Here is an 11,111-nt window from a genome sequence, read left to right on the forward strand (position 1 = left end):
ACAATTTCATACAAGAGATTGTCATGCCTCATCTGCTAAATTGCTTTACTATCTTCTGCACCATTGGTACTCAGACTAGACCCTGTCTTCAAGTTTCTGATTTCATGAACCTTGGTTTCTATTTCTATGTAACTTTTGTTTCCACCATAGCTACAGGTTTCTGAATTGTTAACGCACATTGACAAGATTAGGTCTGGGGAATACAATCTTAAATAATTGGGTTTATTTAAAATCTATCTTTGTAAATTGCTTTATAGACACTGTGGAGACTTACAAAGGAAGAGATTCAAAAACTGAATTAGCTGGATCTATGCCAGGCACTCAACTTCAATGCCAAAGTCTTACAGTAGATAATTAAAAACCGCTTTACCAATTTAGTCTGAATTTCTGTGTTCATTTATTCTCTCTTCCAGTGTATCTGTAGACATGACAAATACTCAGTTACACCGAAATTTCCCTTTTTTCCTTTAAGGATTTTATTGTCTCCCTTTGTAATACGGAATCTTTTAGATATTTCAAGTAATGTCTTTGCCTTCCCCTTTTCCTTATATACTATGTTTGCAAGTGGGTCACGCCGATAGGAAGAGAAAAGGTACATCTATGAACCCTGGAGAACATTCTTAAACTAAAAAATCATGTCAAAACAACTCACATATTAAGAAATCAAAGCATTACAAATGAAGCAGCTGTGTCCAGCTCTACTGCATTCCCCACCCTCTCCCCCAACTTCACAGAATCAACTACTTTTAAACATTTGATATTAAGTCTTTTAATGATTGCTTCCAAATCCCAAATAGGACACTTACATTGACATTCCTAGATTTACTGATGTGAGACACTATTAAATCTCTAGTTAAAATATGAGGATTTTGCTCATTTATTCTGCCTTTCATCTCCTCACCAACCTGTAATCAACATTGTGATGAGCATCTGTAATCTCATCGTCACCATCAGGACCCAAATTCACTGATTCATTCACCTGATAAATATGTATTGAACAACTACTATGCGACCAGACCTTTTACAAGTGCCAGAAACACAACAATGTACACAATACAACAAAGCTCTGCCCTCACTGAGCCTCTATGTTAATGGGAAGAAGGAGAAAATAAACAGTGGACAGAATATACCAGGCACTCGCTTATAACAGCTAAGAATGACAATTGAATGCAGAGTAAGGAGTGGAGGGGACCCAAGACCTATTTAATATAGGATCATCTGAGGCCTTTTTCTCAAGGTAACATTTCAGCAGATACCGGAAAATAATGAAGAAGTGAGCCATGTCAGTATCAGAAGGGATGTGAATAACAGTAGCAAAAGTATAAGTGGTTTAAAAAAGACTCCCAAGAACCCCACGGTCAATGGAGACAGCAGGAGGAGAGCAGTAGAAGAGGAGAAGGTTTGGGACAGTGGGCAGGCGGGGGGTGTGTTGCAGTGCCTGGAAAACCCTGTCAGCCAATAATAAGGAACTGTGTGATATACTGAGTGAAATGAGGTCCCAGCAGCTTCAGGCATCATGATGAACAAAAACATACAATGTCATCATCCACTATGTCTCTGGCCTGGGCCTCTCCAACACAGCCTGTGTACCACATAAGCACCCTGAGATTCTTCTAATAATGTAATACTACTCTTAACAGTATTATGGAAAATGCACTGAAGTAGGGACAAAGCCACGGTAAGAATAAAAGACAGTGAACTTATGTAAATCTGTGTAAGGTGGAAAAAAGCCTTGAACGAAGGCAGTGATACTAGGTACAGAGAACAGTGGGCAGACTTGAAAGAAATTTCCTGAAAGAAACTGGTGGCTATTTAAGTGTAAAGTTTAAAGGAGTGACAGGACAATAAACTGATACCAAAGTATCTATCTTAGGAAGTAAAGAGGTAGAGTTGAAAAATTCAAGACAGAAGGCAGGTTTGCTGAGGTTAAAAAAAAGTTTATTATCGGACAATTTAGGTTTTAGGTATGTGCTGGGTATATGTCTTCACAACTACAACGTGAAAATCATTTCAGGGAGAGGTTTTAACAGTTCTTCTTCAGAATTTACTGTGCACTATTTTTTGTTAGATTAATTATTCTCATTTAGTTTTACTGAATTAAAACTGAGTCGTGCATTTTGAAAAGGTGACAAAGGTGAAGGTTACACATCAGGAAGTTGATGGAAACTGGTGAAACTATTCTGGTAGCAAGGTCACTAGGAGCTGATGAGATTCTAGGTGCTTAGTATATGGGTGGGCTCATTTTGTGCCAAATGAATTGAACTGATTGAACGGTAGGTGATCATCTGTGTACTTTATGTGTGTCATAATACATTAAAAACTATTTTAAGAAAAACAAACTTTTGGCCATCCTCAAAATCCCAACAATTTTGGAATTTCTACTATTTCCAATTTGAAAATCCACTAATTTGTGGAATTTTTCCCTCACAGGAACATCTATGGTACCATTATGAGACATGGCTAAAATCAGTTGCAAGGAAGTTTAAAAATAAAATGTCAGCTCCTGAAAAATAACCCCAGGTTTCCAGTAAAATTAATTTCCTTTTTTCTCTAAATGGACTCCGTTCATACTTTTGTTTCACTTGATTTTACCTTTATGTCAAAATATTATTGTAAATTAAAAAAAAATTAGCTAAGTAAAATTTTGGAATAAAATACTTAAAAAAATAATATATCAAATTCTTAACACTATGAGTTTGAGCATTTATTCGAGTACTTCCTTTAATGAATTGGGAAAACTAAAATATATATATATATATATATATATGGGATTCACGTGCTTTTTATTCTTATTACTTATATAATCTGTTTCTTTTCATACATCTTCCCTATGAGTCATCTAAGACATTTGCTGTTTTTATTGATCATTATTTTTTTGGATGATAAATATAAACCACGTATTGCAGAATTTATCTGGCCAATTCTCAAGTATGTTACTTATGTAATTTTTTTTATATGTAAACCTGTCAATTCAACGTCACTAGGTTTATAAACACAAAATTAAAAGCTATTAAAAAGAGAGAGCATACCTGAGATGATTAGTTTAATCCAATTTTGGAAACTTCATTCTCTTTGCTAATGACTGATGTAGAGGAAGATTTGTGATCCCATTCCTGATTGAGGTAACATGAGCGGAGGGCCGTTGGGGCTTGGGGAAAGGTTTTTTTGCTGCTAAGAAAGAGACACTAGGCGGGGATTCCCTGGTGGCGCAGGCGTTAAGAATCCGCCTGCCAATTCAGGGGACAAGGGTTTGGGCCCTGATCCGGGAATATCCCACATGCCTCAGAGCAACTAAGCCTGTGCGCCACAACTACTGTGCTCTAGAGCCCACTAAGCCACAACTACTGAGCCCACGTGCCACAACTACTGAAGCCTGCACACCTAGAGCCCGTGCTCCTCAACTAGAGCAGCCGCCACAATGAGAAGCCCGCGCACTGCAACGAAGAGCGGCCCTGGCTCGCCGCAACCAGAGAAAGCCTGCGTGCAGCAACGAAGACCCAACGCAGCCAAAATAAATAGATATTTAAAAATGTTAAAAAAAGAAAGAGACACTAGGAAAGGTCCAGGTTTCCTGCCTCTGCTACAATACCTGGGCAGCAGCACCAATATGCAATCAATCAACGAAAGCCAAAACTCACAAACTTTATTTGACTATGATAAGTAAACTGGTGACTATTCATGATTTTACAACTGATTTAATCTGTATTACAGAACAGAATTTACAGAATTAGAATAATGAGCCATCATGAAAGAAAAGAGAGATGGAACAACCTAGGTCCTTGATGATGCTACGCATCCATTGAAATTGCCTCACCTGGAGCTGCCATATCACTGGGCTTCTACAAGTAGATGTGATAATAAATGTGCTTATTTTTAACCAATTTTTTATTGAAGTTATATAAGGAAAATCAAAACATCCTAAGTAATCTAAAGGGACAAGTCTATTCTCTTTAAGACTTCCCCACATACTCAATACAGTGCCCCAAACTTGACGGGTACCTAAGAAATATTTCCTGAATTTTTAATTTGAAATTTGAATTTGCAAATTCAGTTCTTTAAACCTATATATGCTACAGCAGTGTTTCTAAAATTTGTTTCACTATGAACTCCTCCCTTCACCACAGGAGAAAAATTATATTACATTTAAATTTATTGAAAATTGACTAATTTAATTGATTTAAACTAAAATTGAATTTCCCCTTAAGGAGAAATTGTCTTTCTGAGTGCAATATATCCTGCATATCCATTAAAAATACACGTATTTGCTAGCCCCCATGTTCACTACAGCATTATTCACAATAGGCAACCTATTGGTGGCTAAGACATGGAAGCAACCTAAGTGTCCAGTGATGGATGAATGGATAAAGAAAACAGAGTATATACAGACAATGGAATATTATTGAGCCAAAAATAAAGAATGAAATCTTCTTATTTGTGGCAACATATAGGGGCCTTGAAGGCATTATGCTAAGTGAAATAAGTCAAAGAAAGACAAATATTCTATGATCTCACTTATATGTGGGAATCTAAACAAAAAACTCATAGAAACAGTAGAATGGAAGTTGCCAGGGACTGGCGGGGAGGAGGGGGGATGAAATGGGGAGATGTCTGTCCGAGTACAAACTTCCAGTCATAAGAGGAGCAAGTTCTAGGGATCTAAGAAACAGCATGGTGACAAGACTAAACACTTGAAAATTGCTAAAAGAGTAAACCTTGAATGTTCTCACCACACACACACAAAAAGACATACATATGTGCTAATCACTTGAGGTGATGGAGGTGTTAACTAAGCTTACTGTGGTAATCATTTTGCAATATATGTGTATCAAATCATTACACTGTATACCTTAAATTTACCCAATGTTATGTATAAATGATATCTTGATTAAAAAAAGGAATTCATGTGCTAGAGGATATCTTATTATGGCTGAAGTTTTACCCAGCACTGTGTGTGTGGTAGGACTGGAGAGGGGAGAGAGGATAACACCACATTTGATGGCTAAGGAGTTTTCGACAAAAAAGACAATGGCAACGGCTCATTTTTCTAACTATATAAAGTACTGTTCTGCAATACAGAGTCAATAGAACTGCACAGATATAAATATTTACAAGTGTATTTTATCCTATACAAATAAGTGTTAAGCCTAGATTACAAGCTGTTTTTTAAAAAAAATATTTGTATATTTAAAGAAACACATTTGTAGCACCTCTTCCTTGGGTGTACTCATATTTTCTGAAACTTGTTCAAAACACTTCTGTAAGATGCATTATACAATATATCAGCAACTAATGAAGAAGAAATATGATGACTGTGCACAGTAAAATGTATTAGAATACTAATTAGACTATTGCCCAGAAATGCTTACTGGTGTCTTTTAAACACCTGCTGGGTAATTTTGAAGCCTGGGTGTTACTTCATTTAACAATACACGCTTAATTAGGAGACCAAGTTCAGATTAAATAATAAACCCAGGACAGCCCAGCATGCTCTATGCTTTTAACTTTCTACCTCATCCACAAAATGTAAGGAATGATCATTCCATTTACAGAGGAAGCAAAAGAATAGATTTATCAGTTCCCTCAAGGCAGACTCTAATGGCTATTCTGAACTTCATTTCATAGAATGGCAGGGCAAATTTAGGGATGAAGGGGTGTATAGGGATATTGGAAAGACGTTACGTGGAGCCAGGCCAGGTGGGATTTCTCCGGAGATCTGGTAGCCCATTTCCCTGTGCTCAACAGAAACAAAATGTCTTCAGGGCTTCCATCTTGGTGTCCTGCAGTGGGTACCTGCTCTTTTACGCACTTGCCAACTCACTTGCTTATATGCTTTATTTCCCTCTACTTTGACACATGAATGCAGTGGAAGTTTCCATAGTACATGACAATACCCCACTGGACACAGTTGGTGAGTGGTCTCTTGCTACGGGAGTGTTCCATGGACTAGCAGTATTGACCTCACCTAAGAGGTCATTAAAAGTACATTATCTCTCACTCCACCGTAAATCAAAAATCTGAATTTTCGGGTTCCCCGGTGGCGCAGTGGTTGAGAGTCCGCCTGCCGATGTAGGGGACACGGGTTCGTGTCCCGGTCCGCAAAGATCCCACACGCCGCGGAAAGGCTGGGCCCGTGAGCCATGGCCGCTGAGCCTGCGCGTCCGGAGCCTGTGCTCCGCAACAGGAGAGGCCGCAACAGTGAGAGGCCCGCGTTCCGCAAAAAAAAAAAAAAAAAAAAAAAATCTGAATTTTCAGAAAATCGTCAGATGATTTGCACGCACGTGAATTTTTGACGCCCTGTTCCAGAGCACTCTATTTCTCACAGTCTATCAGTTCAAGGTTTTGATTCCCTGCAATACGTTTGGGTCATTGTCACTTATATTCTTTGTCCTTTAGCTAATCTCAGTGGGCTTCGGCTACCTGAGACTAGCAAACCCAAGAAAGCCTCACTTTACCTATTCAATCAATTTTATTTCTTAAAACAAAACAAAGTTTAAATTTAACTTCTAGACAGTTTCCCTCCCCGAAGTAGCATGAAAATAAACACTGAGAAATATTCACATTGGAAGATGTGGAAGAATCATTTGTTGAGGTTTAAAGGGTTGTTCAACATCTTTGAACACAGAATAACTACTCATGTTCAGTGGCTGAATTTATTTGCAGGAAAAGCGTGTCACCACCTATGAAGAATGGTTTTATAAATAATATTGCACTGACAAATTGTAGGGAAAAAAAAGATGGGGACAGAACCCATAGATTAAGAAAAACTTAAAGGACTAAAATAAAGAGGCAAGACTAAACTGAAGTGTCTTGGCTGCACATTTGGGTGATAAAAAACCATTAAAAATGTTTACTATAAAGTCAAGGTAATGGCTACTTACAGGAGAAGGGAGGGGCTGTGACTGAGGACGAGTCCATGAAAGGCACTGGGGTAGGCAGCAAAGTTCTACTTCTTAACCTGATGGTAGCTGCCATGAAAGAATGTATTAGGGCATACATTTCCTTTGTGTGGGGTTTTTTTGTAAGTGTATTTTATTTTATTATAAAAATATATAAACAACAACAAGGAAAAGTCTGGTAGGAGAGTGTGGTTCTACCCAAGAGCTAATATATCACCTTGGGCTTCCCTGGTGGTGCAATGGTTAAGAACCCGCCTGCCAATGCAGGGGACACGGGTTCGAGCCCTGGTCTGGGAAGATCCCACATGCTGCAGAGCAACTAAGCCCATGTGCCACAACTACTGAGCCTGCGCTCTAGAGCCCACGAGCCACAACTACTGAGTTCCCGTGCCACAACTACTGAAGCCCGCGTACCTAGAGCCCATGCTCCGCAACAAGAGAAGCCACCGCAATGAGAAGCCCGCGCACCACAAAGAAGAGTAGCCCCCGCCCGCTGCAACTAGAGAAAGCCTGCACGCAGCAGCGAAGATCCAACGCAGCCATAAATAAATAAATTAATTAAAAAAATAAAATATCACCTTTTCTACATATCAGATTCTTTGCAAATATGTCCAAGGCATTTGCTTTACTAGAACAATACTAAAGTCAAATTAAAAAGAAAAATGAATACCTTTATTAAAAAAAAAAGCCAAAAAACCACCAGGCATGCTTTCAGGACTCGTCATTCTGGATTCATCTGTTACTAACTCATTTTTTTAAAGCGGCTCCGTTTTCTTGTTTTAGCATTGCAGTAATTGGCTAGTGTTTAACAAGGAAGCTCTGGATCCTGGATGCCCAGATGCTAACATGAGCTTGATGTGTTAACACTAGGCCATTTACACATCCTCATCTGGGAAAGAGGAGCAACCATAGTATCAACCGCAGAGCTTTCAGAAGGGTGCAAGTGTTCATACTGAGTCACTGAGCACTGTGCATGACCTGTCTATGAGGTTTAGACCCATTAGTTTCTAGGAGTTGTGAAAAGAGGAGGGCTTATGGAGTCTAATGATTTGGACTAAGTCCAAATCGTTTAAGCAGAGTAATTATTTTCTGCCCGATTTCATAAATAGTATAAAGGTTCATTTAGGAAAAGTAAATTTGTAAGCGATTTTCTATCATTCTTAACATCTGAAAAATGAGTCATATTCAAATCCTAGATAATTGTTTTAGAATAACACCTTAGAGGTTGAAGTTCAAGGTCAAATTTCTGCACATTATGAGTCTCTTGATAAGTACCATATGCTGGAGTCACATCCAAGATTAGGTCACAAAACAACAAAAAAAATGTTTTTGATCAAAATTACTTTTGAATCTTGATAAATGTTGAATCTAGTTAATGGGTATATTCTTCTGTATATTTTTTATGCTTGGAAATTTTTATTAAAAATATCTCCAAACTCAACAAGTTATATACATGAAATATGTACAGCTTTCTGTTTACCAATAATACTTCAATGGAGTTTAAAAATATACAGGTTCAAAAAAGGAATAAAATTTTAAATATATATATATTTTAAATATACATACACATGGCTGCTGTTACAAATCTCTTGTTCAATGAAGCATGTTGAAGAAAGTCTAACATGTAATCTTTCTAGAAGTCCAAACCCAGCTAGTTTTTCCAACTGGGTGAAAATGGATCAATTTTTTCTTTGGTTAAACACCAGGTGATAGAAAGGGCTTGCCAGTTTGAAAGGCAAAACACTGCCTTTTTCTCTTTTAGTTTGTATTTCTTAGAACACTAGTGAAGTTGGCCTTGTTACTTTTTACAGTTATTAGTCCTCTGAAAATCTTCTATTCATATCTTTGGCTCATTTTTCAATAGAGTCATTTATCCTGTAATTATTACTAAGAATTCTTTATACATTACAGATATTAACTTTACTATATAATACATGTGCCACATGTTTCTTTCTAATATTTATCATACATAGAAGATGTTAACTTTTATTCAGATACATCTATATTTTATCTATTTATATATATAATTTTTCCTTTATGTTTTCTTTCTTTGCCTTTCTACTTAGGAAAAAGTCTCCCTTTCTATGTATTTCTTACCTGTTTATATACATTTTTCTCCTTTTTCATTTATTATTAAATACTATATGTCTTTAGTAGAGTATATATTTTAGGATTTAGCATTTTTCCATTTGGCACTTATTTAGATGCATTTTGTGAAATAGAAATCTCAACTCTTTTTTCCCTCGAGTAGTCAAGTATTATTTATTCTAAAAACAAATCCATCTGTACTAATATACTTGAATTGTCTGCATGTTATAATAATTACAAAAAACAGGATGCTTTGTGCACATGGAATCTTTGTTATAGCTGACCATTCAAAACTTGGCAACAGGCAGTCTAAGTCTCCATAGCTGGAAATATTATTCATTTCTCAGAAAGAGATGTGCCTTGAGAAAATCAAAGAAAGAACTTTTAATGTCCCCACCCCCCTTCTTTTTGTTTTTTGTTTTTTTTTTTTTACAAGATGAGTAGGAAGGAGAGAGAGTTTCAACTGTTATACAGGCAGTTTTGTGGCCCTTCTCCGGTGCCTAAAACATAACTTTATGATACTACCACGAAGTCAAAATTATGGTGCACATAATCTTGAAATAATCTTGAAATTCCCATGGGAGGGGCAAAACTCTTCATTTTTACTTTGAAGAGTTTATATCTTGACTTCAGTGAACTTTAGGTATGATACTGATAGAGGGGCCAACCCTGAGAACAGACATTAACGAGCAACTGAAAATCTTGTGCCTGATAGGACACGCTGGAGAAGAAGTTAAATAGAGAATATGAAAAATGGAGCTTTCTATCACTAGTATTGCTACATCCTCCATTGCTAGAAAGGCGATCATATCCTAAGTACAATGTAGCCAACCTTCTCTGGAAGACAGGCAGGTGAGTCCATCAAGAGAAAGCAAGGAAATTGTCTAGGTTGTACATTTCACTTGACCTTTCTGAGGAAAACTCTAAATCATAGGTTGATGAGAAAGAAAAGATAAACAAGGAGAGTTATAAACTCAAGACACCACAATGTAACACAAACACAAATAAATCACACCTGCACTATATGGGGAGCAACCCAAATTCCAAAGAGGGAAATATAATTGTTCCTACAATCAGAGTGGACAAAGCTTATAATTTCAGGGAGGGCAGGGATAACATTTAGTTGACATAGGTGACATAGGTGATAAGCTCTCCTGACCTCACGGGATGTAGTGATTCAGTGGTTAGACAACATCATAATTTTGGTGTGTACCTAGAGATAACCCTTCCCAGGGACACAATGACCTGGATTGATAGAAGCTGAATCTATCAGTTTAACACAGAGCTGAGAGGTTAAAGCACCTTCAATGCAACAAACTTAGTACTTTATTGAAAGAAATACATAAGAATGTTTTTACCCTTAAGCAACAGAATGGTCAAGGGAAGATATTTTCTTTTATGAACAGACAGAGTACTTTTCTTTTCAATTCTATTTTTGCCCTCTTAAATCAACGAACTCCAAGCATTCACCAATGCAAAATATTCTTTTTACAAGAAAGTGAAACACTGCAAATTATGTCTGTGTCTCCTTAGAGCCAGCAACATAAGGTGTTTCACTGCTCTCAAGGTCCTGAAGACAATCTTGTTTCTCCTCTGGATTCCTAACTTACAGCTTAGTATTTCAGAGAGCTTTCCTTTACTCCACTCTGAAATGGGAGCTGCTTCTTCTTTTTTTTTTTTTTTTAATAAAAGGAGTCATCTTATTTAAGTCAACACATATTTTTGGAGCATATAATACATGCCCAATCTGATAATAGAGAAGTCTACCTCCAGCTAAGGAGAAAAGAGAGAGCCTATGTCTCAGAAAGAAAGAGAAAGGGCAAGTTGCTGTGTCCGACACCGCAACCCAAGAGGTGCATGCTGAGTTTATTCTTACAAAATATACAAAATATGAGTGGCAGAGATCAGGAGCGTAACTAACCAACAAGATCAAAAAATGAAGTGATGTTTTAGTGGTAAAGGACAAAAAGGCCACTTTCCCCAAGTGAATGATAGGATTCCCCAAGGAGCACATAAAATGAGGTTAAAATGAACTAACACGAAAATTCAACATGTTTTACATTAGACTGTAGCTTTCGGGACACAAGCCTGAACATGAAAGCGGCAAGAAGAGGACAGGGTTAGTGA

This window comes from Monodon monoceros, unplaced genomic scaffold (genome assembly GCF_005190385.1).
Source record: "Monodon monoceros isolate NGI ecotype Baffin Bay Population unplaced genomic scaffold, NGI_Narwhal_1 Super_Scaffold_3, whole genome shotgun sequence".
Taxonomy (NCBI): Eukaryota; Metazoa; Chordata; class Mammalia; order Artiodactyla; family Monodontidae; genus Monodon; species Monodon monoceros.